The sequence below is a fragment of the Phodopus roborovskii genome, unplaced genomic scaffold (assembly GCF_943737965.1).
Source record: "Phodopus roborovskii unplaced genomic scaffold, PHOROB, whole genome shotgun sequence".
NCBI classification, from domain to species: Eukaryota; Metazoa; Chordata; class Mammalia; order Rodentia; family Cricetidae; genus Phodopus; species Phodopus roborovskii.
Genome location: NW_026126646.1, coordinates 2,727,733 through 2,755,389, shown reverse-complemented (window position 1 = coordinate 2,755,389; position 27,657 = coordinate 2,727,733). Strand labels below are relative to the sequence as shown.

Genomic DNA, 27,657 nt, shown 5'->3' with positions numbered 1-27,657 from the left:
TAATGATCTTGTTGGAGCATCTTCGTGAATGATTCATGAGGCTCTGCTCAACTTTAGGTTAACAGCGAATCAAAGCCCCGCTGAAGGGCGAGCTGAGGAAAGGCGAGCTGGGGCAGTGTCCCTGCCCCCTGGGGACACACAGGGCCCTGCAGTCCCTCCCTGGGGACCCAGGCCCAGTCCTGCTGAGTGAGCTGTCTCAACCAAGCCTCAGCACAGAGCACAGACTACAAGCAGGGCAGGGGAAGAGCTGAGCTGTCACCCCAGTGACCTTGTGGGGATGTTGAGCTGAAACCCTGAGTCGCATCCATCCGTTGATCCCAACCTGATTGTTAACACCAATAGGGGGCAGGACCTTGAGCAGACATCTTGGTTCTTGGAGCCTCCATGTTCTGTATACACAGCTCAAGGAGATGGGCTCCGCCCAAAGGCACCCAGGGGTGAAGAGCTGAACCTTACAGGCACAGAGCTGGCGGGGGGGGGGGGGGTTGCTGCTGCGGATTCCCTGCCGCTTCATGTTTAATCTGCGAAATGAAAGACCTGAGTTCTGCAGCCTGAGCCCCTTCCCTGCAGCAGGACATAGCATAGCACTGTACTTACCGGCTTGCATCCAAACTGATTGTCACAGGGGCTGGACACCTGCACCTGCTGGCTGGCCGACTCCATGACATTTCTTAACCATGCTCTGGGACAGAGAAAGCTAAGCAACCCAGCTCCAACTCATCTCTCCAGTAAGCACAGCCCATGCGTTCCCATTTGTGCACATGTGTGCACGCTCACGGGCACACCCACACACAGTTCAACACAGTGACCTTCTCGGGAAGGGTTGGACATCTGAGTTTAGCCCTCCCTTCCCTGTTAACTAGCTTCTTGGTAGACACTCGAGGTCCACTCCACATGTTGGGCTCCCACTTGGGACTCTTGGGACTGACTTTGATCTTGATAAATACTGGTCTGTGCTGAGTTTCCTTAGGGAGAAGTGAGCAAACTCCAGACAGAGCACCAACAACACACCATCCATGTCCAGCTTGGTGAACCAGTGAGCTTAATTTGGGGTTACTTCCAGGAAAGTGGGCAAATTACAGAAAGCTACACCACCATTTCTATATCCTGGGGGCTGTCCAGAGCCTTGTGAGCCGGAGAGCCCAAACTCGCCAGGGTCTCCTGGGATTAGGAGGTGGTCACAATTGTTCTGATTTCAGTATGACAGCGGCCATGGTGTGACCAGAGAACAGAGAGTCACAGCAGGCCAATGAGGAGAATGTGTGGGGGTCACTAAGAGCCAAGTGTGGAGGTCACCTTTTACTTGCCACCTTGTCAAGGTCTTCTGTGACCTGAGAAAGGACTCTCAGTGAGGTTGTTGTCTGGATTGTCTGTCCGGCTGTGGTTTGCCTGGGAGGGCTTTTCTTAGTTAGGTTAAGTGAGGCAGGAAGACGCACACCAGTGTGAATGGCCCCAGGACTAAGTGAAAAGGAGACCAAGCTAAGCATGCGTTTGTCATTCTGCTCCTGACTCAGATGCGATGCGATTGGCTTCCTCCTTAAACTCTTGCCACTGTGACCTCCTCTCTGTGGTAGACCGTAACTTTGAACTGTAAGCCAAAATAAGCCCTTTCTCCCTGAAGTCTCTTCTGTCCGGATATTTTATCCCTAAGGCACCAGGTTTGTGCTCCTGGCCGCATGACCTTCTCTCCTCCCAAGAGTAGCAAACCATTGAGTTAACTGTGTAACTCTGCACCGTTTGCCCCCAGAGGCATTCTAGCATGACCCTGCAATTAGAAAGTAATGGAGGTAGGTCTTGGGCTGGGGGGCTACACAGTGGCTGCAGAGGACAAGTGAAGGGCCACCAGAGCCATGAACCAGTGATTTCTAGACGTGGGGATCAATCCAGCTGAGGTCTGTCATTTTTTTTTCCTTATCTTCCTAAGTGTTCTTCAAGTTCCCTATAGCAAGGACAGGGTATTGCAAACAATATCAGAGCACAGGAGGGGGGAAGTACCACCTCAAGTGCAAATGACCCTAGAGAGGCCCAAGGTGAGGGAGACAGATGCAGATGCCTCTGGGGACTGACCATTACTGGGTGTGATCATCACTGCGCTCACATGCCATGCCATAGTGGAGCTCAATGGCCAAGACCCATGCCCCGGGTGGGTTCCCAGCTCTGCCCTTTGCTACCCAGAGAATCCTGGGTAAGTCACCTCACTTCCTGGAGCGTCGGGAACTGTCCCTTCTCTATGTCTGCTGAGTGAATTCTGTGCGGCTGTGAGGGAGAAGCCGCCGGGTAGGATGACTGAAGGCTGTTAGCTCAGAGCCAGGGGCCCTGGCAGCCCTGAAGAGGGAGGAAGGTAGGATACTGATCCTATCTGTTTAAAACACAACTGGATTTGCAATAGATGGCTCTCACATTAGGCCCAATGGTTTGGAATACTGCATTAAATATCACCTTCATTACTAAGAGTTTTGTGTATATATTAGTTTCTTTCCTATTGCCATGCTAAAACACCATGACCAAGACAACCTATAGAAGGAATGGTTCATTTGGGGTTTACAGCTCTGGAGGGAAAGGAATCCATTACCATCATGGTCCTGGCGCAGCAGCTGAGAGTTTAGGGCCAATCCACACATAGAAAGCAGAGAGAGCCAAGCAGTCTTCTACCAAGTCAGGCCTCCAAGGAAGGGGCCTCAGCGTGAGCCTACCCAGGGTGTGTGTGTGTGTGTGTCTGGCACAGTCTGCACTCTGCTAATGAGTACATGCTCCTCATCTTCCTTTTGAGATCTTTCCTAAAGATAGTTACCCTCCATTGCACCATCAAGTCCCCTGCAGAACTGTAACCCATTGGCTAAAGGTCCAGCAGAGACCAGAAAGGAGGCACTGGGCAGTTATGTCTAACCCAGGGGTCCAGCTTCTGGAACCCTGTCACAGCATCAGGATTTCCTCTCAGGAGCAGGTTGTTAGCAGAGCCACTGTCCTCTACTGAAGCTCTGCCTCCTGTCTTCTCATTCATGCAAGGGCTGGCACATGCCTGGCATGTGCCAGGCTCACTAGAAAGGAAGGAAGGAGACTCAGAGCTGCAAGTCCGGGCTCCTGACATCTCTGGAAGGGGTTCTAGACCAACCTGGCGTCCCTCACATGTGGGAAGCCAGAGATGAGGTCTAGAGAAGTACTGGGAACAGTTCTGAGGAGGCAGGAGGCAGGAGATACAGCAGCCACTTTAGGACCCATGGGACCATATATGGCATGGTCCTTGCCCGCGGGGGGCGATGACAAATTGAGGACAAGTTAAATAGAACACGATTTAAGCCCACTGCCACGAAGGAAACGGGAGCAGGACACGAGGACGCTGTGGTGAACACCACATGGGCCACACCCACTGCTCAGTCTCACAGTCAGTAAAGAGCAGTGGCCCTGGTGGGGTGCTGGCGGGGGGGGAGGGGGGGGAGGAGAAAGGATGCTTGTGGGAGAGTAAAGATGTGGGCAAAGACCCCAGGCTAAAGGTTCCCGCTGTGTCCAGGCGACAGTTTGGCTAGAACTGCTGAATTGTGGGTCAGATGTGTGTGAGGAGGGGCCTTAAGGTCCCTCAGCTGGACAACAGCTATGACCCCCCCTGAGATCCTCAGAGCCCCACCCATGGTCTCCTACACCCTCCCCGCCACAGTTCTGCTGTGTAGACCCCCATTCCAGCCAGAACCACCTATTTTCTGTCCGTCTTCTACTTACACAAAAGCAGACTCCAGAGACAAGCAGGGGACATAAAGGGAGAAAAGATGAAGATTCATAGGTGCCACAACCAACTCTATTCTGGGGAAATTGAAATATTTTGTATGTAACGACAATGGAGTCACTGAGCGACCTTCCCAGAATAACTTCCCAGATATATGGCAGTGACAACAGCCAGCCCATTGGCACTGACATGCTGAAGGCTCCCCAAAGCCACCACTTAAAAAATGCCTCCTGTGTTATTAACATTCCTCACTTGGGGATGTTTATAGCTCGTCACTGTTATCAACAGCTGCAAATTTCAAGAACCTATAAATGACACCGCCCCCCAGAGACAGAGCCTGCAGCTATCACCATCAACCTGCCCAGTCCAGGCTCAGCCAGGAGCAACAAGACGGGCTTATCTGATGGGTCCCTAGTGCACCCTGACCCCAATCTCCTGTCTTCCTCTCCCACCTTGACTGCCACCCTCCCCCACCCCCGAAAAGCCCTGGCTCCAGATGCATCCACTTTGCCTGTGTCTCCGGAGATGCCAGCCCACTGAGAACAGGAGGGTGCCTGGGATGCCATGGGGAGTCTTCCACTGAAGATCAGGATTCAAGACAGGGCAGGTGCTGCACTCTTGGGGGTGCAGTGTTTCTGCTGCACAATCTCACGCCTCTTTGGAGAGTTGTATCCTGGGCCAGTGAGACAGCTCAGTGGGTTAAGAGGCTTTGCTGTACAAACATGATGACTTGAGTTTGATTCCCTGGATCTCACAAGAGGGTGGACGGTGAGAACAAACTCTACAACATTCTCCTCTGACCTACACACACACACACACATGCACGCACGCACGCACGCACATACACACATGCACGCACGAAGGGCTAGCTTCTCTCCTGACTCATTGATGGTTCATTTATTATTTCATTATTATCTGTCCTTATCACAGCCCACATGCTGGAGTGGTGGCAATGTTGTATGAATGCCTGGGCCATTGACAGGATACAAGGTACTGATTTTCATCTCACAGGTCAAGGAGGCAAAGGACAATTGGGACCCAGAATGTCAGACCCACAAACTTCTGGTCCCCAAGACAGGATCAGAAGACAGGGGACCGATTGAGAACCTGGCCCCTGGGGAGAAATGCAAGCCCCATCCTCCCTCTAAATGACAAAGGACATTGTTGTCAGGGACAAACATGAAGCGTGTAGCAGCGTGACAAAGAGCTAGCTCCTTGAGTGCAGGTGTATCCACGCTGTAACCAGGCAGCCCTGTAACCATGAAAAGGGGTTGCCCACACCTCAGACTTGTAGAGGCCACCTGAACTGACACAGGTCAAGGGCACTTCTAGCACAAACACAGTGCTTGCTAGAAACCATGACTGTCTGTGAGGAGTCTCCCCTTCTTACTGAGGACTTTAAGTCTCCTAAAAAGGAAGAGACCCCGGTGAGACACCCTCAAATGCGCTTGGTTTGGAGAGTCTGCCTGATGGAAGGAGAGATGGAAAGTCACTTTGGAGATGTCTGGGGAGGTTCAGAGGAGGTAGCATGCCAGCTAGCACTGCCCAATTTTGCCACCACAAAGTGACCACCCAGTCACTGACTCCCCCAGCCTCAGTTTCTCTCTTTGCTAAGGTCTTCTGAGACCTGCCATTCATATCCAACATCCACCATAGCTATCTGCAGGGTGCTCTGTACCAGATTGCTGGAGGAAATCTAACAAGATAATGAATGTGGGAGGGCTTTGGAAATGCCTAGTGTTTTGTAAATGTAAGAGATTATTATTCCCATTCACCACCCCTTTTTAAAAAGATATTTTCCCTCCATTCAGCCAAATTTAACTTGGATGATGAAGAACCGAGCCCGGGCTTCCCGGCTATAATTTTCTTGCTTCCTTGTGCCTCTGAATATTAAAACACAAAAGCTCACATTACTGAGAGGAAACCAAAACAGCAGCCTATTAGAGGTGTGATGGCACCGACAGAATTCAAAGTGATATTTCAAGCGGGGTGTTCTGTTTATATAAACCTTGAGAGTACCCGGTGAATGTCAGCAGAACTTTGAAATTAAAATCGCTCCTTTTTCCATACACTGCTCGCTCTATTATTGAGCCTGTGCCTTGGGTAGCTGTGGAGGTTAGAAACCACTTGGGGTTTTACTTCATAACTCTGGAAATGCTAAGAGATGGGGAAGGAAGGCACGGCATCTTAAACGGCTCTGCACAGGGAAGCCCAGGCCTGCAAGGCTAAGTCTGTTAAAACACAGCCATTGGGAGCTCCGTCCAGAGTTCTGCAAAGGAAGGCATTACCCCAGAGAACGCATAACTGGAGGGGGGTTGAGAGAAGGATCGTTTCTGTTTGCTCATTAGAACCCTGGTGGGGAGAGAGGGGTACCCCGGTAGACCAGAGCTGCTGTATGAGCTGGTGTGGGTGGGGCCCGAGCAGACGGAAGGGGAAAAGTGAAGGAGAGCTGAAGATGGGGGGGGGCTGCTGAATGACAGCTACTGTGGAAATGAGAGAGGTGTGCTTGGAAGCTGGAGGGACTGGAAGATACAGTAATAAAGTAGAGAGACACATTCAGTGACAGCGGAGAGATGAATGGAGCAAGTTATATGCAGGGCTCATTTTTGTGCAAATATTTGGGACTCTATAAGGCTGTTTATTATAAATCTGGCTTCAGGATAAGTCTTGCCACTATGCAGATTTCACCTGTGGTGCACCCACACACACACACACAGATGTGGAGGGTTGAGCTCTGGGAACCAGATGTGGTTGACACTGATATTTCTACGATAGCCCTCCCTGTGAGGGCTGCTGGGAGCCAAGAGACTCAATCAACCCTTGGGCTGCTTTGACGACCTTGACCTTGATTTCCAAGGCAGCTGCTGCCATTCTGCAGTTTCCTGACAACAAATCAAGTAAAATTTGTATGTCTACAACTGAGAAGTCTTTCTGTAGTCCCAAGAGGTTTTTCCACCAGCTCCTCTCCAAATGCCTACAGGATAAGAATAGACCACTGTTCAGAGCTCTGTCCGTGGTGCTGAAGGTGTAGTCCCTGTGCAGGAGCCTTGCTCAGGGTCCTGTTCCCGGGGCTCCTTCTCTTGCTTTCTAGAATGTTGAAGGAGGGAGATGACATGCTCTAAGAGAGTTGTGTGAGCTGGTGTGGGTGGGCCCCTGGCAGGAAAATGGGGAAGGAGGAAGGGTATGTCAGTAAAGAATCAGGCAGGACACATGGAAAACTCCAGGAACCTGTCAATCTTCTGTGCAGACTGAGTGTCAATGAACCTCTGCCTGAACAGGTTTGAGGCTTCCTTCCTGGGGCCCAGGAAATGATGGGAAGTTATCGGGAGCTAGTCCTGAGTCCTAGAAGACCTGAGTCCTCTGCCCTCTGACTCTTATGCCAGTTCAATAGATACCCTTGACCATCTGCTTTCAGATACCCATCATCAACTGTGGCCCAAAAGTATTAAGCAGGAACTTCCAGAAGCAGGAAACTCATAAGTGCTAAGTTGCATGCTATTCTGAATATTGTGACGAAAGTTCACACCCTCCCAGCCAGCACACGAACCATCCCTCTGTGCAGCCCATCCATGCTTACGTGAGTCATGTCCATTAGTCTCTTGGTGGCTGTCTTGTCTATCAAATTGACTGTCCTGGGATGTGAGTGCTTAGTCTCAGGCTGACTTTTCTTAGCAATGGCTCCAATGTGCAAAGATGTTGTTGTGGCGAAGATAGCGTCAGGGGAGTATCTTTGTCACTATGTGACAATGCAGTGGAGCATCCAGGAAACATGGCGTGTGTGGAAGACCTGAAGGACCAGCAACCATGTCAGGTACTCAGTGCAGATAATACAAGGGCTGGCATCTGTCAGCAAGGAAAATGAGGCCTTGAGGCTCATGTGGTGCCCAAATCTTGCAGTGGCATCTTTCCCTGGTAATCTGACACTTAGACACACCCTGGGGGGAACAGAGAGGAAATGAGTATGTCGGTGGCAAAGTCACTCTGAGGACTTTAGACACATAAAAATAAAATATAGGATTTATGCTCTTAGAGGAATTTGCTCTCGTGTCCCAAACTCTCTCTCTTTCTCTCTCTCTCTCTCTCTCTTTCTCTCTCTCTGTATGTGTGTGTGTGTGTGTGTGTGTGTGTGCGCGCGCGCGCGTGCATGCGCGCGCACTCACGCACGCTGTAGGGGAGCATGTGTACACGTCACAGCACACACACCATCAAAGGCAATTTGTAGGAGTCGGTTTTCTCCTCCCACCATGTGGAGGCCTGAGGATCAAGCGAAAGTTGTCAGGGTTGAAAGCAAGCATTTTCACCCATACAGCCATCTGTCCAGTCCCTACATTCCCTACATTTTCTTGATTTTAAATCAGTGCAATGATTGTGAGGTCGGGAATCTCAAGCATCTGTTCATCCAGCACTGGGGCTGGGTGATCCAGAGTGAAAGATGGTGACTGCCAGATCAAGTGTTCTTGCCTGTGATGGGAAACAGTGACAGAAGGGATTCCTTTACTTCTCTGTGCCTGTTTCCTCTGCCCCTAAACGAAGCTAATCATAGTGAGGTTCGTAGGAAAACCTGGAGCAGGGAGACACTCATGCTAAAAACCCAATGCCAGTCTCAGTCATGTACTCCTAAGGGGGCCACAGCCAATTGCTGTGTGCTTTCCTAATTTACTACATTTTCATGGCTGTGATTTAATAAAAAAAAAAAAAGGAAAAAAAGAAAAAAGCACACACCATCAAACAGCAAGAAATGTCCCCTCTCCCTGTCAGCTAAAGTCAAGCACTGTAATTTACACGAGAGCCTTGTGGCTTGAGGTGCTAACCTCCCATGTCTCCTCTCCCATCATGGGAGTGAGATGGTTAAAATACTTCCTTGTTCCTTTGATATTGAATTAAGTTCATTCAGCCCAATTGCACATGCCTGTTTGAAAGCTCTTGCATTACTGAGTTGCAATTTACAGCCATCTATTTTTTTCCCAAGGGAAAAAAAAATAACCCTTTTCACCTGATGTTGGATACAGGGAAGGGAAATGAGAGACTTGATCAAATTTGATGAGGAAGTTTGCAGCTCAAGAAGAAATTTTAGGGAGGCCAGGCCAGAAAACAGCAAAGGCTAGCCCACTTATCCCCCATGGCGAGTCTTTGGATTCTCCCCATGTGAGGGGGACAAAGTCCAGAGAGGCTAAGGGGGAAGGGAGAAGCTTTCTCCTCCCCTCCACCCATGGCTATTTGGCCCCGCTGAGAGCCACCCACCCTTAAAAAGAGAAGCCCAACCTTCAACAGACTTTGGCAGTACAGAGTCCCTGGGAAATTGTGGGAAGGTTACTGGATAGAGGGCTTATGTTCCCAACCACCTAGGTTCCTGCTACTCATGTCAGCGATCCAGGAGACAATGGCCAGGAAGTCCTAACGCTGCTGCTCTTCACTCTGCAGCCAGAGCTAAGCCAAATCACACGCTTACTTTCGAAGCATTCCCAGCCAGGGCACTTAGGAGAAACTTGGCCAACCAGGCTCACTCACTGCTTCCTGGGGCTCAAGCCTACACAAGGAGGAAGGGCCTTGGGTGGCAATAAATGCTACAAAGATAAAGCAATGACACCTACCATCATACCTTGGGATATGCTTCCTAAATGCTGGACTCATTCACACACACACACACACACACACACACACACACACACATCCAGGAAGACAGGGTAGCTGGAAATTAGCTCCCCTCCCCACAAATAAATGAGAGCTAGATCCTGCCTCTTCAGCTCTCTCTAAGGGCAAGCTCATCCTCTCCAGTCTTGACATTTGAACATGGTACCCAGAGAAGGACAATCTCTGGGGCCATGGTGGAGCCTGGTGGTTATTATACAGTGGTGGTTTCACTCCACACTGGATGTTTGAAAAAACCTGGAGACAATTTGAGACTGCTCCTGGCAGTACATGGTAGATGGCATGGATCTTAGGAAACACACTATAGAAGACAGGGCAGCCCTCAGCAGTAGTGGCCCAACCTTGAACCTCTACAGCATGCATCCAGGTTATTCCTATGATGCTTTGCTCCCTAGGGGAGGATACAAAGTAAGGTGGTTCATCAGCTAGGTGTGGCTAGGAGCTGGAAGACATAGACCCGCCTTTGTCCTTCCTTCTTTTACTCACTACACATATGCACAGGTGTACAGAGCAAGAGGTCTGTGCAAGGAGACCACCGCCATTGGAGAACAGAGCCACACTCAGCTGTCCCTGTATCTACCCCAGTAGTCATGGCTGGGAATCCCAGAGCACTGGTTAGAATGAGGAAGAGGAGGGCTGCAGGAAAGATGGGCAGTGAAATCATGATTGGAGCCAGGGTCCTCCAGGAAGCTTTCAGCTGAGGCTGGAATTGGCTGGTTCTTAGCTAGGAAGTGTAAGGAATATGGTTTTTCCACCCACCGCCCGGTCTTGTCCCGCTGCCGCCGCGCCAGCCCCAATTAACACACAGAGACTCTGTATTTGATATAATGCTGTTGGCCAGGTACTAGTTTCTTATCGGCTAGCTCTGTCTTAATTATTAACCCATTTCTAAGTATTTCCACGTGTTCTCCTTACCGGGGAGTGGGGCAGGCATCTCGTCTCCCCAGTCTCTCCATGCTGACTCCTCCTTACTACTTCCTCTTTCCTCCTTGTCTCCTAGTCCCTCCTATCTTCCTTTCCTATTGGCCAACAGTGCTTTATTCATTAACCAGTATGAGAAACATATACAGAATGGCATCTCCCATCAAGGAAGCACTCTCTGTTCAGGAGTGAGTCAAGGGAGAGTTGAAGCTCTTGATTGTTGTTGAAGCCAAAGGGTCCTCTGTCAAGAGAAAAGGTGGGGAATTTGGGGAGAGTGTCTGGGAGACAGCACTAGATGAACAGGACAAATGGGCTCCTAAGGAAAGTCAGAACATTGTGACATGGAACCAAAATTCATGGTGGACAACAGAGTACTGTTTGGGGGCTGGGACACGGCAGGAAAAGAGGGGACTAAGCCAGCCAAGGAGCCTTTCCTAAGGGTAACCCAAGGACAAGATGCTACCAATTATTGAGGAGCCAGTGGCCCTTGGGCAAGTCCCCAGGAGAAAACCCAGAGCCTCCCATTTCTCAGCGGCATACCACAGCAGGATTTTTATCTTGTCCTGGTCCTATGAGCAACAGAGAGCTTCCCTGATAGACTGCAATCTGGGGTACCAAGGATTTTCCCTCTGAGTATTTGTTAGGTTAGATACCAGCCCGAGAAGGAAGGAGAGAGACAGAACATCCTTCATCTTTGTGAATAACCAGTACGGGAATTTCTGGGACCCTGGTGAACTCTGCCCTGCAGTTAGTAAAAAAACTAAAAACTAATTTCCTGCCAGGTGCCCCTGCTTGGTGACAAGAGGCAGCACTTTGTCACCAGCCTGCATTGGGCTAAGGAAGACAGGGCCATCAGGAAGCTTGCTAGATGAGAATTTGGAAGACCTGGGCACCCTCTGAGGTAGGGGTCAGCCTCAGTCAGTACTTTGACAGGGAGCTTTGATTTAATCTGACCATGGTTGGCTGAAGAACTCTGGGCACTAGCTAAGCTCTGCCATGGCTTCCCTTTGCCTCTAGAGACAGAGCGAGCGTCTCCTCTGGACAAGCTCAGGTGACACTGTAATCACACCCAACCTTTCATTTTCTGTAAACAACTGTCCAATGAGGAGTTATGAGTTTCTAAAAGCAACAAAAAGGCCCAGGAAAATTGACACCCACCACAACGCTTCCAATGGAGGTGTGAGGAGACACAGTGATCTCCTTGCCGGGGAGGCACATGTGGCCAAGAGACTTAAAACAGCTTTCCCAAAGTCACAGCATTTAAAGTGATCCCAGGGTGATGTTAGCCCAGTTCCGGATCCACACCCCAGCTACCTCTAGCATTACGTAGTAGCAAGCTGGGAAGGCAAAGAGCCATGCACCTTTCTGTCTTTGAGTTCCAGAATTAGTGTCACTACTGAAAACGGCGACTCACTTGGAACCCAGCCTTCTTTCCTCCACTCTATTAACCACTGACAGATAGATGAGTCAAGCCGAGCAAGCCTTAAACAATGGAGCTTGGTGACTTCCTGCAGGCTGAACTGGTTTCATATGGTGTGGCTTCTCTGCTTTGAGAAACAGCCCTTTCTGATGATCCGACCTCAACGCACAAGAGTTTGCCTTCCTAGCAGAGATTGAATCTCGACTTCAATGGAGAGCCTCATTCAACATTAAAGTGTTCCTGGGCCCGTTCTCACTTACTCAGCAAATATTTACTCAGCCTCACTCTGGGCTCTGTGCCAAGCTAGATGCTGGGGATCGAGCAAGTCCTAAGGCCACCATGATAGGGACTGGGTTTCATCGGTCCCTTTCAGGGACTGACCCCAAGCTGCTGCCGCTGCCTCCTCCTCCTACTTCTCAGCCTCCTCCACCTTTTTTGGTTTATTGAGGTGAAGTCTCACCACGAGGTAGTTCAGTCTGACCTGGAACTCACAGCAAACCCCCTGTTTCAGCCTCTCGAACGCTAGCATTACAAGCTTGTGCCACATCTGACAATTTTAACATAATTTAGGGGCTTTTGTTTTCTCTGTTTAGGGGATTTTTTAGTTTCCTAACCTGTGTTTCTCCTTCTGCTGCCTGCTTCCCTGCCCTCACCAGGGGCCTGTACAGGTCTGCCCTGCGGTGTCCTTCTCTGATCCATGGTGGTGAACCCTTCGCTCCCCTCTTGGGTCTCCCCACACAGGGCCTCTCTGTCACTTCAGGGTCACCATCAGCAGTTCCCCCACTCAGCCCCCTCTGGGCCCCCTACAAGAGCTGGGCCCCGTCACCCTCCACCTCCGTTAGCCTGCCATCAAATGCTCGTTCCTTGAGCCTCACACAGAATCATAGTCGCTTCCTTCTTCTTTAAATATTTATCGTTTGCTTCCGACAGTAGAGTCTGTCCTGTTCATGGTAGATCCCAAACCTAGCCCAACCCTTGGCACCTCAGAGATACCTGTGGGATTGAGTGACCAGCCTCTGAAATCAACAGAGCAGCAAACTCTCTAAGGGCCAAGTATCCCAGGGCAGCCCTGGAAACCCTTCTGACCTTGCACATTCACTGATGAGAAAGTTTGAGATACTAACCTCCGGGTGCTACACCCTCAGTCCTAGACAGCAGGGAAGTGCGTGTGTGCACACGCGCGCGCACACACACACACACACACACACACACACACACAGTTGCTTTAAAAAGGCGTGTGACATGACTAGCCTAAAAATGCCCTGTTTCAACTTTGCCTTGTATCATCCCCTTTCCCAGCAGCTTCCCCAAGGAGCTGCTGGCTCTATGTCCCTCCAACCACAGGATTAATTGCCATCCTTCAGTAGCTAGTGTCTCTTAACAGCTCCATGGCAACCATGCTTTGCAAATGCCAGCCAGTGTTTTTGCCAAAGGGACTCTACCCCTACACAAAATAGAACATTCTGAGTGAAATTTAAACACACTTTTTGAAAGGCACTGTTCAGGGTTTCTTCACACTTCACAAATGCTTTCTTTGCAAACATGGGTGTCCCAGTTACCCTGGGTGTGTGCCAAGGCCCTCAGCCTGGCGTCTGTTTTCTCAGCTTCCAGGCAGTCGTGGTGAGACTTGAAAACAAACAGGATGAGAGATCTGTGGTTCCCCCAACCAGAGAGAGAGAGAGAGAGAGAGAGAGGGTGTGTGTGTGTGTGTGTGCATGCAAGCATGTGCGGGTCCGGTTGGGGATGACCACCGAACTCTACCAAGAGATTTTTCAGGCCCTGAAAAGAATATCAGCTGCCACCCTTTAGTAGAAAGTTGGGGCAGTGCCTGGCGCATGACAGGTCAGAGAAACCGCCTGAAAGCAATCCCAGCATGCCCAGTTGCAGAAGTGTCCGGAGTGGTCCTGCAGCACCCTTTGCTCTGCATCCACAATGTCAGAGTAAAGAGGGAAGGTCGTATAGCCAGAATGTAAGCTACCCACTGGGACATGCACTTGCTTTCCTGCGAAACCAATGCCCAGCACCATCACAAAGGCCTCCAGTGTTGGGTCCATGCTGAACCCATCCATTCACTAGCCTCAAGGCTGATATGTTCCACCCTCTCGTCATTGAAGCAACACTCATTACCTACAGACTCGGGTGAAGTTCCTTCTGGCTTAGATTCTCAGGAAGCCTTGGCTCTAGAGGTGGGATGTGGGGCCCAGCCCAGATGCAGGAGAGCAGGCTGGGCTACCCAACCTTGAGTTTAAGGTCTTGGGGAGATGACATCCTCTTTGGTTGGAAGACGAGGGAAAATGCAAGGGTGGTATGGTGACGGAGCTGGTATTTCATGAGTAGGTGGGATGTAGTGGAATCCTAGACCTTGAGACACGGTGGGAAGGGCAGGTGGCCTGAGAGCAGATTGAGTGGCCCCAGTATCAGAGCTGAGGATGTAAGAAATGTGCTTGCTAAGTGTGTGATTTGTGAACGGCATGGATCATGGAGACATTTTGTGTCAGGACTGGGGTTGTGTTCACAAGAAACCAGGGGTTTCTGAATATCAGCACCAGAGCTGAGTCATGGAAGGTGGCGCTCACAGTCAGACAGGGTGATCTAAGACAGAGAGCCTGGCCGGGACCCAGAGACAAGGCAGTGAGGTCAGGCAGGGTGAGAGGTCAGGCGGGGTGAGAGGTCAGGCGGGGTGAGAGGTCAGGCTGGGGTGAGAGGTCAGGCGGGGTGAGAGGTCAGGCGGGGTGAGAGGTCAGGCTGGGGTGAGAGGTCAGGCGGGGTGAGAGGTCAGGCGGGGTGAGAGGTCAGGCGGGGTGAGAGGTCAGGCGGGGTGAGAGGTCAGGCGGGGTGAGAGGTCAGGCGGGGTGAGAGGTCAGGCGGGGTGAGAGGTCAGGTGGTGAGTGGCCACCGGAACAGAGGATGGTATTTCCTCCCCCATCACTGCTTCTGTTCCTCAAACAGCTTTGCAGGCGTTAGCAGCAGCAGCAGCACCTAGGAGGTGAGGGTCTAGAATCAGACCTAAGGGTGGCTCTGTGACTCTGTGCTGCCCCAAGCTGGTCTTTCTGAGCAGTGCTCAAGAGATGCTTGGAGCAACTGAAGAAACCGTCCCTTTGGAATGGGGGGGGGGGCGTCAGCTCCCAGCATGCTACACACACCTCCCCATCTTTGTCCTCAGAGCCCAGATGAGGAATGGCATTTTGAGGCAGTGCTGGGCTTGGGGACTCAGCTTGTTGCTGCCTGCAGTGTTGGCATCGGCCACTAGCTTGAGGAGACAGGAATGGAGGTGGGTGACTCCCACCCTTAGGTTTCCTCCTCTTCCTGAAGTACTATAGATTGAACCCACAGCCTCGTGTATGCCAGGCAAACACTCTGAGATCGAGTTCCATCTCCTTCCAGTTTTATTTTCTGACAGGGTCCCCCTTGGCCTTGAACTTCCAACCCTTCAAACTCCACCTCCTCAGTAGTGGGATTATAGGCATCTCCACCATTCCAGGTTAAATGTACTGTCTTGATCCTTGTTGGTATCCTCGACATGAAACCCCACTGGCAAGTGGAGAGGAAGGACAGGTTGGCATCCCCTGCAGGGCTCAGCTCTGAGGGAGGAGTGCCCCGTGCCCTCTGCAGAGGGGAGCAGCTCCAACATTATTACTTGAGGAGGCTTATGGGTTATCAGTGAGCTACAGGAACCACGGGATAAAGGATAAAGATAAAGAGGTGTTTAAGAAGAAAATAACAAAAAGAAAAACTGTATTTTCTAATCCGAACCCTGCCCTATAGTGGCTTTGTTAAACTCCAGCCACCCTTTCGGGACATAAACTGTTCAGGACCACAATGACTTCAATGATGATACTTCATCTTCACACTAAAAAGAAACAAACAACAACAAAAAAAAAAAAAATACAGCCCAATTTCACCATGATTCCCTCTAAAACCCCTGCTGGGATCACACTGTCATGGTTGCCAGAGCATAAAAATCCCATAACTTCTCCAAGGGCTGGGCAGCCAGCCTGCCCATCAGCCAGGGGAGAATTGGGGTTGGTGTCTTTACCAGGACCGTGTCCCCCCGGAGATCCCAGAGCAGGAAGGGTGGTGCAAGCCCCAACCTCCCAGACTCCTCCACTTCAAACACCTTCCCCTCCTTCTGGAGACTCTGGGTAGGAGACAGGGACTCTGAAGAATTAAAATGAAGTTCCCTTTCCAGCAAAGGATTTCCCACGAGGAGGCCTGTTTGCAAGGTTAAGATCACAAAGGGAGAGACTGGCCAGGAAGCCAGCCCTTCTCTGAATGTCATTTGAGTGGACAGTTTGAAGTTTTGAAAGCATGGAGGTGCAGCCATTGCTTCCAGGGAGGTTGTGAACATGGAAAAGGTGATGCCCGGGGAGGGGGCTCATACGGGCTCACAGAGACTGAATGGCCAACCAAAGAGTTTGCTTGGGACTGACAAAGAGTCTCTGCACTTTATGTTACAGTTTGTTACAGTTGTGTGGCTTGCTGTTTGTAAGACTCCTAGCAGAAGGAGCCAGGGCCGTCTCAGATTCTGTTGTCTGCTTTTGGGACCCTTTCCTCCTACTGGACTGCCTCACACAGCCTTAATAGAAGAGGAGGTGCCTAGTCACACTGCAACTTGATATCCTGTGACTGGCTGGTATACAAGGGAAGTCTATAGCTGGAGTTTCTTGTCCCGCCAGGTCCCACAACCGCTTCAGCCCCAAATAAGCACACAAAGACTTATGTTAATTATAAAACTGTTGGCCAGTGGCTAGGGCTTCTTATTGGCTAGCTCTGTCTTAATTATGAATCTATAACTACTAATCTATGTATTTCTACATGGCCTTATCTTACCAGAGAATGCCTGATGCATCCTACCTTCCCGGTCTCCACATGGTGTCTCCTCAATTTTCTCTCTGCCTACTTTTCCCAGAATTCTCCTCATCTCCTAGCCCTGCCTATCTTCCTGCCTCTATTGGCCAGTGTTTTATTCATCAACCAATAAGAGAATCATATATGCAGAAGAACATTCCCCCACCAGAAATCTGCCCATTTCTGAAGAGAAAGGAAAAGGAGGAGATTAGAGGAAGGAACTGGGAGGAGAAAAGGGAGGAAGGGGAAACTGTGATCAGGCTGGGGAAAATTAATTAATTAATTAAATTTTTAAAAAATGGTCCCTTTTTTAGTATCCTGCAATTCCTTGCACATCTCACGTCTTGGAGATGACTGTACCTCCTCAGTGTTTGCCAAGAGCTTTATAAAGCAGGCTCAGCCTTCACATATTAACTCACAGAATAGGCAGTACCTGAATGTTTGACTTTACTCCAGATAGAGGTCCTGTAAGATCTTAGTGACACTTTGTAGCAATATCTTGAAACAAATTGACATTGTTTTAGGAGGCCTGGTATATCAGGAGTCGCCAGTTTGAAATGCTAGTTCTGGGTCTGATGCTGGCTCCTTACATCCTCATACACCATACCTTGCTTTTTAAGTGTTTATTTATTTCATGTGTATGAGCGTTTTGCTGGCATGTATATGTGTGTGCTATGTGCATCACTGGTGCCTGTGGAAGTCAGAACCCCTGGACCTGGGGTTACAGGTGCTTATGAGTGCCATGTGTTTGCTAGGAACTAAACCAGTGTCCCAGTGTCCTCTGCAAGAGCAGCTAAAGTTCTTAACCACCGTGCTATCTCTCTACCCCATGGCTTTAAAAAATGGGTTCTGGGGCTTGAATTTAGATCCCCAAGCTTGAGTGGCAATCGCTTGACTGACTGTGTTCGTGGTTTTGAGTTGGTGTGTAGTCCCATGAGCAAGGAGAGATGGAGATGCAGGGAAGATAAGGGTGGTCATGAGCAAAGGCAGTAACAGGGGGGCCTCCCTTGAGGCTGGTGAGATCACTCCTAGGCTGGGAAAATGTCAGAGCAGCAGGGACTGCAGGCCTGGGAGACTGCCTTGCCCCCACCCCCCGGGCTCAGCTTGGCCAGCATTGCACACCCTGGGAGGGACTCCTCACTTTAGGACTTCATAGGCTCCCCACAGAGAACCGTGGGTTCTTATCCCTGGGCTTGCTGGAGGTACTCTCACGATGATCTCCAATAAATCAAAGCTTAGTTCAAAGTGAGGACTGGAGGCAAAGAGGACACAAACCAGAAACTCAGTCCAAGCCCAGACTCCATCAACCACAGGGCACAAGCTGCCTACATCCCCTAGCAACTGAAAAATGAATGTTCAGACACTGAACACTGTCTGACACTTCCAGCCCTTTGGGACACAGAACATCATGGTCGCCTCCTTGGCAGAGTCCAAAGGGAGACAATCCAGATATAGCCTGAGTTCCTGCTAACACTTCCTGGGGGAAAGGCATCCAGGAACTAATGATGTGTTTTAGCCATTATTTCCTTCATTACAATGAGTCCTGTGTGTCACCACCCACCACACACACACACACACACACACACACACACACACACACACACACACACTGTTAAGGCCTTTTGTGTTCAAATGGCCTCCTAAAACTCCAGCGTGCAGGGACACCTTTAATCTTAGTTCTGGGACTATGAGGGGACAAAGCACTCTGCTACTTTCTTGTCTCCTCTTGGACCCACAAGATAAAACAATAAATAAATAAGCAAACGAATAAATAAATGGGGATCACACTTCTTTGTGAATAGAGGAAATCTTACCTCCATTTCCCAGGGACTGCCCTCGCCTTCTCAAGGGCAGAGCACTCCTCACCTTTGCAGACCAACATCCCTAGCAAAGGCACCCTTCCGTGGTCCCTTCCTAGGCTCCATGTCATCCCTGCCTGTGCTCTTCTGGTCCCAGCAGCAATCTTCGGCCAGGGGCTTCTGTGAACAGCTGAGGTCCCCTAGCTCTGGCCATGCATGAGCAAATTCATTCACTCTCCCAGCCGCTGCCTTGCCTTGTCTTCCCTGTCTGGCACTCTTCCCACCAAAACTATCCCCCACAAGCTCTGGTACCTGTAACGGTTTAGTGCCGTTGCAAGCACAGAAATATGATTGGACTACTCCTCCCTGGTCACCCAGGATTTTAATAAGCTGCAGCCTGATGGAGCTGCTGTGAACCTCCCCACCTGTCCCTCTGGAGTGTGTCTCCAGACAGCCAGGGCTAGCTGTGGGGCAGGAAATTCTCCCTAGCAGCATGAATCTGGATATTTCGGTCTCCTGGGAGAGTGAGTAGAACTTTCTAGAACTTTGGGAGAGGGGGAATCCACACAGGCAGGATTCTCCCTTTTGCATGTACAGTCTTGTCTGTTCTAGAACAGAGACACACTGCCCCTGGGGTGCCAGGACCCACACAAGCCTGGGTGCTCCACATCCGTGTGCCTCTCCTCCATTACCTTACAACCAGGGAGTCAGAGTCAGCCAGACCCTCAGCCGGCATGGATCCCAGAACCCCACACCAGGTGGGAATTGTTTAACTAGATTCCCGTGACTGGAAAATTCTGGTAATTGTGTAATAACAACAGCAGCAGCGTTCAGCAATTACCCAGGGTTTTCCATCTTCAGGCCACTTTACCCACATTAACTAATTAAGTCTCCCAGCCTCCCTCGAAAGCAGGAAGGGCTGCCGGCCCAGCTCCTGCCTTAGCATGTGCTCACTTAATGAGAGCAGCCCTGAGACAGGGTGGGGAGCTCACGGGGCAGCTGGCCTCCAACTAAGGGCACCTCCCATACTGGCCAGCTCCCGGAACCCTGCAGGGCACTGGCCAGGAAACCTGTTCCTCTTGTTGCAATGATGGTCCTGGACCCGGTACATGATGTGGCTGGAACCTGAATCCCAGGAAGGGCAGTTGATCACAGAGTCCTGCTGTTCCCAGGGGTACCAGACCCCCTTCCAGATCCTACTCTCTCCCTCCTTCCCAATATGTGCCCCCCACACGAAGTTACAGTTCCCGCATCGCCTTCTGGGATCTCCCGGCCTGACACAGACCGCGCTCTGACCACGGGAGGTACTTGATGCTGACATACAGACACCTGAGACCTAGCCCTGTCCTGAGCTCCTGGGCTGGTCTGGGTGCCACTCTTCTCAGCCCCTGGGGCCCCCAGCTGGGCCTCTGGCATCTGATTTTGCTCCTGGGCTGTGGTAGTGAGACCCTGGGCACTAAGGCCTCTCGCTCACCATCTATCCGGTCTCGAGGAGCCCTGGCAGAGTGGAGGGGAGGAGACGAGGCATCTATTAAGGGTAGGCTGAACTCTCTGTCCTTCTTCACACATACTCTCCATCCTGTGTCTGCTCAGCACCCCTGATACTTGGAGGACTAAACCAGGCAAGCTGAGGCTTGAAGGCTCAAGGCTGGCACAGCGCTGTCTTCAGAAGCCATCTCTGGAAACAGAGGCATTGCTTTCGTTGGGGGGGGGAAGCACAGTCCCGTCCCTCGGCATGGGGAGGGGATCACAGCACATTCCCGTCCCTCCGCATTTGGGCGGGGTCACAGCACAGTTCAGTCCCTCCCAGTGAGGGAAGGGCAGCACATTCCTGCCACCCCCCACCCCCCGGGAGCCAGCAGCTACCCAGAGAGGGCCATGGGATGTGGCAGTCATATGCCTTGAAGCATGAGAAGGTCCCTTCTGGCTCTTGTGACAGGGGAAGCAAGAAATGAAACAGGAGCCTGCATCCTCCAGGGACTGGCGGACCCTAGGGGACCTAAGCGACTGGTGCGGCATCCCTGGCCCGTCTCAGAAGGTGGCGTTCTAGGGTTTTTCTTCTGTCCTCCCAGCTCTAGCCATGTGGCCTGCTTGAACTCTATCCTGCCTATGAGCAGGCTTCCCTGGGGGACACAGGCAGGACCACCGCGCTGGATGCTAGGAGAGCCGGCTTCCCTTCCTCCGGACCATCAGACCCACTCCTTCCCTTTACTCCAAGCACAGAGGCTGCCAGGGGCAGCTACAGCAGGGGAGCAGGGGCAGAAGCAGGGGAGCAGGGGCAGAAGCGCTTGTCCCTACCATGCAGCCTGGTGACACCCCCATCCCAGAGCTGCCCGCGGCTGCCATCTATCCATTTCCCAATAAGCCCGGTCCTTCCATCCGCCAGCTCCACACTCTCGTTTTAAGGGCTCCCATCCTGGTTGCTTGTTAAGCACACAGGTCCAGAAAGCTGTGCCTCTTCAGATCAGGCTCTCGGGGTCGTCTAGATCTGCATAAACAGCACTAATATGACAGATGGGCTCACAGGACGGGCTCTTGGCACAAACAATGCTGATTTACTCGCTCCACCCCCTCCCCTGCAGCCATTGCCTCTCGGGTTCTCCCCTCAAACCCCCCACGGCAAGCAGGGAGGTGTGTGGCACTATTACACGCTATTATGACTTTCCGGGTAACGTATGCATTTTCACTATCACACAGCCGCTCCCCTTCATTTTTCATGAGAACTGGCACGAGATTAATGACGGAGCCTCAGAAGAAACGGAGCGCCACGCCACCCTGATTTATTGACCACTTAGCGTTGATGAAGCTGCAAACAAGAGTCAAACAGATGTTGCAGCTGCATTTTTCTTTATCAAAACCGACCGCTTTGTGCATTTTTAACCACTCCTTGCCTACATGTCCCACTTGCTCTACACAAAGGGTGCTGGCTGTGAGCCTCCTCCCTCACAGAGGCAGAAGGGATGGGCCCAGGAAACAGGAGCCTACCTGGCACCCAGTTCACACTGGAAGTGGCCAAGTGGTGATTTTGGTCCCTTGTGGTGAATCTTTGGTGACTAGCTCACTCCTGCACCAGTAACTCACCCCAGACACCCTGGGCCGAGGACTGAGCACTTTTAACCAGCAGAGGCTCTCAGTGTGAGCACTGATGGCAGGAAGATGACTACTTCCCTCCCTCCCAGGGAGGGGGAGTCTGTTGAACTGCCCTCCCTGCTCTGATAGAGTGAGAACTATGACTGGGAAGATCAGCATGTGAGCCATGTGGGGCCCTGAATCCCACCCTTCACCCCTCAGAAAACGCTTGCTTCGGGATTAGATGAGGGGCCTCAAAGGGCTGAGCAGCTTACCGCCCCAAGTCTCTGCTCAACCCTTGGCTGTCCCCACATTGGATGCCCCCCCCCTTTGCTCTTCCACTCAGTACCACCTTTTCCCACACATCTGGCCTGAGGGCCAGCCCTCCAGGCCCACGTTTGGCTATGAGCTGACCTCCCTTGCTAGGACTTTGTAAGGGAAGCTGGTGAGGATCTATCAGAAGAAGAAGAAGAAAAAAAGCCAGCTGGTCCCTTCCAGTGCCCTGGGCTGGTGTCCCTCGCCAGCTGCCGGCATGATGGAACATACATAGCTGGAGGTGTGTGGCAGAGCCTCTTCATGTTACCATGAGTTACAGGAGTTGCTGGCGGGCACCCCCCCCCTGCACTGCTGGCCTGGGCCATGAACAACACACAGCTCCATGAGGGTGGAGCCGTGGATGCTTCTTCGCTCACAGCAGCACTATCCCCATCTCCTCCAACCCACTTTGCCCACAGCATCCCTATCAGCTATTTACATGGGAGCCCTCATCTCAGGAGGAGGGGTGACACTGGCCACAGCAAGGGCCATAAGAACCTTGGGGAAGAACCGTGGAGCTCATCAGTGAGCAGAAAGCGAATGCAAGCAGCCTCTGCTGGGTAGGAGGCCAATCAGGGAAGTCAGGCATACCAGAAAAGGGGCTCAGGGAGTGAGGGGATGGGGGGAGGGGGGCAGGCAGCAACTCTGAGTAAAAGGCCTCCTCCTGGACATGCTGGACACTGACAGCTCCTTCCCAGCAAGTATCAATTGCAAATGACTTCTCGATTAGGGGTGAGAGCCAGTGTCCACGCCCGTTGTCTGTCCTGGGATTTTGTCTGACCTGAGCGTGTGCAGGTGCTGTGCATGGGGCCATAGCCTGTGAGTTCATGCATGCTGGGTCCTTGCTGTTTTCTTGGAGTCATCCACCAGCTCCTGCTCTAGTAACCCCCACTTCTTCACATACACCGCCGGGCTTGGGGGAGGGGTGTGGTAAAGACATCCTGGTTAGGGCCACGTGCTTTCTTGAGGTACAGTACACTTCAGCCTGCAACAGCAGCATGGGCAGGTAGGGGGTGAGCAGCATGCTGGGGAGCGAAGACAAGAGGTGGCTGCAGAGAAATACACTGAGCCTGCTGCTGCACCAAAGAGTGTGTGTGTGTGTGTGTGTGTGAGTGAGTGAGTGTGAGGGTGTGTGTGTAAGGGTATGTGTGTGAGTATGTGAGAATGTGTGTGTGAGTGTGTGTGTGAGTGTGTGTGTGAGTGTATGTGAGTGTATGTGAGTGTGTGTGAGTGTGTGTGTGACTGAGTGTGTGAGTGTGTGTGCATGTGTGTGTGAGTGTGTGTGAGTGTGTGAGTGTGTGAACATGTGTGAGTGAGTGTGTATGTGAGTGTGTGAACGTGTGTGTGAGTGTGTATGTGAGTGTGTGAGTGTGTGAACATGTGTATGTGTGTGAGTGTGTGAGTGTGTGTGAGTGTGTGTGTGAGTGTGTGTGAGAGTGAGTGTGTGAGTGTGTGAACATGTGTGTGGGTGTGTGTGAGTGTGTGAGTGTGTGAACATGTGTGAGTGAGTGAGTGTGTGTGAGTTTGTGTGAACGTGTGTGAGAGTGTGTGAGTGTGTGTGTGAACATGCGTATGTGTGTGTGATTGTGTGTGTGTGTGTGCATGTGAGTGTGTGAGTGTGTGTGAACATGTGTATGTGAGTGTGTATGTGAGTGTGTGAACATGTGTATGTGAGTGTGATTGAGTGTGTGTGCATGTGAGTGTGTGTGAGTGTGTGAGTGTGTGAACATGTGTGTGTGTGTGTGTGTGTGCGTGCGTGTGTGTGCGTGTGTGTCTTGTCCTCAGGGTCAGGCAGGGGCCATCATAAAGTCAGTAGATCACAGCTGATGGCGCTAGAAGAACGGTTTGAGGAACAAGGAAGAGAGCACCTGGGGAGACCCAGGAGGAGGAGGAGGGGCTTCCTCCCCACAGGTTTGGACTCCAGACTTGCAGGCTTAGGGACCAAGTGGAAGGGTTGGGCGGCTGCAAGGAAGCTGGCACAGTTGACAGTGACAGAGGGTGTGGGGGAGGGGGAGGGGGAGGGGGAGGGGGAGCAGAGGGGGAGGGGGAGCAGAGGGGGAGGGGGAGGGGCTGCTCTTTTGGATGAGGGTGGGGACGCGGTGATGCCGCCCTTCACTGAGTACAGCCTGATAGGAGCCAGTGTGGCAGTGTGCTTTGGCCACCAGAAACTGCACGTGTTTGTGAGGCCATGAATGGAGGTGCAGGCAGGCTAGCAGGCAGGCGGGCTGCAGTGAACAGAGTGAGGCTGGACAGGGCCTGGGGATGCTTGGGAGGGTGGATAAGGTCACAGAGGAGGGAGTGAGGATGGAGGACAGAGACAGAACCAAAGACCCAGCACCATGTCCCCCCACCTACCACAGGGAGTCTGTGACCCTGTGAAGTTGGGGACAGGCATGGGCTGCCGGTGGGATCCGGAACTTTCCCACAAGTACCCGTCTGCTGAACACTGAACGCTGCTCACCCTTCAGGAAGGACTTCAGGCTTTGTTTGGGCTTGGTTAGGTTTTGCTGGCCACTGAGACTATCAGGACTTTGGGCCATCCATATGCTGCTTGGTTAGTCCAGAGGCCAAGCAGGGTTCCTACCCTCAGCCCCACCGAGAGAGACACACGCAGCTTGCATTCACAGTTGCGATGCTACAAGTACCAAGAGTCAGGGTAGGACGTTCAAGTCTGTGACTCTTTCCGGGAGACCTGAGAACCTCTGACTGACTTGGCTCCCTGGCTTAGCTTCCCAGCAGTGTCATAGACCTCACCATAGGAATCCTCCCACGCCGGTGTTCAAAACCCTACCAGAATTCCAGGACATTCGGGCTCAGCATCAAAGTCACCTTCACGTTAAGGAGCAGCCTCTAGCTTCATGGAAATCCCAGAGCTGCCCCTCCACCCCAGCCCACATCGCAGCTGTCCAGAGCAGTGGGCTGCTCTGACATTGAAATGAGCTTCCCATGAAACTGACGCATTGGAACGCTAAGCAGAATATACTGTTCTGCCAAGACCATCCCATAATGTGTATGGCTAATGAACAAAGCCACAGCATTGCCAAGAAGAGGTGTATGCCCCCAAATTAAAAAAAAAAAACAAAAACAAAAACAAAACAAAAAATAAAAAAACACTGCAAATACTCTATGTCTTAAAACTGGCCCAAGACAGGAAGTGGGAACTTAATGCTCCCTGGGGTGGAATCTGGGACCCAGATCTCCAGCCTCTCCCCCTTTCAAATCCAAGCCAAGCTCCTTGGCCACTGGGGGGTTGGGCTCCCTGTTAATTGCATCAAAACAATACAGAAAGTTTGACAAAAGACCAGAGGGCAGGCATGCTACCAGAAGGGAGTTGATCTAGAACCCTCAAGTTGTGGTTCTGTGAATGAATGAAGTAGAGTGGATACAACTCAGAGTGAAAACCCAGGCTTAGTGGCGAGCATAGCGACTCATGCCTGTGAGTCAGCCCTGTGAGGCTGAGGTAGAAAGGTTGCTGTGACTCTGAGGCCAACATATAGTGAGCCAGCCTGGGCTATCGTGTGAAACACTGATTCAAAGAGGGATGGATGGATGGATGATGGATGGATAGATAGATAGATAGGTAGATAGATAGATAGATAGATAGATGATAGAAGATGGATGAAGATGATAGATTAGATAGGTATATGATAGATGGATAGATAGATAGATGATAGATAGACAGATAGATAGATAGATAGATAGATAGATAGATAGATAGATAGATAGATAGATATAAAATAATTACCTTTGCATGTTAGTGTCTACATTCAGAATTGCTTCCTACCCTTCCTAGGCCTGACTTCAGCAGACCTCAAGTCTGGAAAGAGGAAAAGTCAGAGTCATAATTTGACCTGTTTCCATTTCTCCAAACTTGAAATGAGTCTGTTATTGCCAGGACATTATAGTATCCCAGGGCCTTGTACTGAGAAGAGCCCCACACCCAGACATGAGAACAACCAATCAACTTGTCAGTTGTTCAGTCCTTGGGAAACTGAGCAGTAAGGGACTAGGAAGTCCTGGAGAAGGAGGACATCCGGGACCTAGAACTAGGTGGAGGCTGGCTGCACAATGGGCAGCAGGCAAATCTCAGGGGACTTTCCAGATGCCTGAGTGCAGGAACTCCAGGATGCAGGCCAGGGTCCACAAGCTTCACAAGACATAGACTGTGTCTCCCCTGGATCATGCACAGGCTGCCTCAGGTGCCCAGACTATGCTCAGCAGGCTGTAGGGACAGGACAGAAGCCACAGTTTTCATCTCTCAGGCATTTGGCATTCCAGCTCCCTCTAGCAGAGCCAAGCTCCTTCCAAGGAAGAGATCAGAGGAAGCCCCAGGTGGCCAGCTGGCCTCTGCTGACCTTTGACCCTTCCTCTTATCTTTCCTTTCTTGCTCAGCAGCAAGCCTGCTGCCTAGCCAGACCCAGGCTCCAGCAAGAACCCTCAGTCAGGTTCTGGCTTCAGGGCGAGCAGGGCTAGAATTCCAGAGAGTGGCCCTGTATGCATCCCTTCGGCCACCCCAGCCAATCAGCAGGCATGGCAGACCCACACAGCCCACCCCCCTGTCAGGCACGTTGCAAGAATAAAGCAGAAGGCAACCACCAGATGTCTTGGCAGGACCTGAGTTTGAAGTCAGAGTTCTGGCTTCCAGCCCAGGTGGGTCCCTCGCCAGGCAGAGCTCTGGGCAAGCAACTTCACAGAGGTCCCCTCTCCAGAGGGAGGGTGGCCTGCCCTGCCCGGCCCGCCTCCCTGGCTTTCATGGACACCAAATGAGATAATGACTGTGGAAGTACTCTAAAAAGAACGGATCGGCCCACAGTGGCAGGGATTATCCTTATTATTAAGGAGCGTGATTTCCACAATCCAGAAAAGCTGCCATTAGCAAGGGGGCTCCTGTTCATGTTGATTTAATTTCCTGGTTAACTGAGCATTGGCAGGGAAAAAAAAAAAAAATGTTTCAACCCTTATTGGAAATCTTTTTAAATTATGCCAGTTTTCTTTCTCACACTGGTCATGGTATAGTCTTGAGTCTTTATTTATTAATGAGTTGATTGATTCATATTTTCATGTATTACTCTTGCTCTGAGTGTAACCCAAACAGCAGGCAGGGACTCGGCCTCCCCCTGCTGGGGACCTCGTCCACTCCTGGGACTTGAATTTGGGGAAAACGGAGAGTAAGGGCTGCAGAGCACACAGAGAAGGTCTACTGTGTGGCTTTCCAGAGTTTTCTTTGGTGTTTGCTGTTTTCCTGAGAAGGATGCAAAGGGTGTGTGGCTTAAGAGACACTTCCGGTCGGGGTAGAAGGGTTGAGCGAGTTCGTCCAGGAACACTCCTTGAGAGGAGTGATCGGCTTGGGTTGTCGAGTTGGCTGGGGGTTGTTTGCTTGCGACATAGTCCTTTGTAGCCCAGGCTGGCCTTGAACTTGCTCTGACCTTGAACCTGACCCTCCTGCTTCACGTCCTGCCCAGTACTGACATCACAGGTGTGCAACACCACGCCTGACCCACCATGGTGGCCCTTAACTCGTTTGTCAGGCCTGGTGTGATCAAATAAACAGCCTCTCCTTCAAGAGTCTGGGAGAAGGCTGCCTGAAGGCCTTGGGGTCACTGCTACAAAGCGACTCAGAAAAGCCCATGGTGTCACCACCAGAGCTACTGGTGTCAAAAAGGGCGTGCCTGTGTGCCTGGACTGAATCTGATGGGGAAGGATGGCCCTTTAAATAGAACCCTCTGGAAACGAATGTCCTTGAAGTCTTCGGGACAGCAGTCCTTTCCATTCTGAAACTCTAAAGTGATTGAAAAAGTGTCTCAGGTCCCCAGTGTGGCAAGTGCTATGTGCTGTTTGTGCAGGGTCCGGGTCCCAGGCTGCAGGGGACTGGGGACGCAGATCTGAAGCCCTAGTAGCTGCTTTTCCCTTGAGCGCCT

At 51.4% G+C, this 27,657-nt stretch overlaps 1 protein-coding gene across 1 annotated transcript in view; it reads left to right on the top strand.

Moving 5' to 3' along the window:
* The window catches only part of Camta1 (calmodulin binding transcription activator 1), an 804,682-nt gene that overhangs the window by 678,537 nt on the left and 98,488 nt on the right, over positions 1 to 27,657 (top strand). The window lies entirely within an intron of this gene.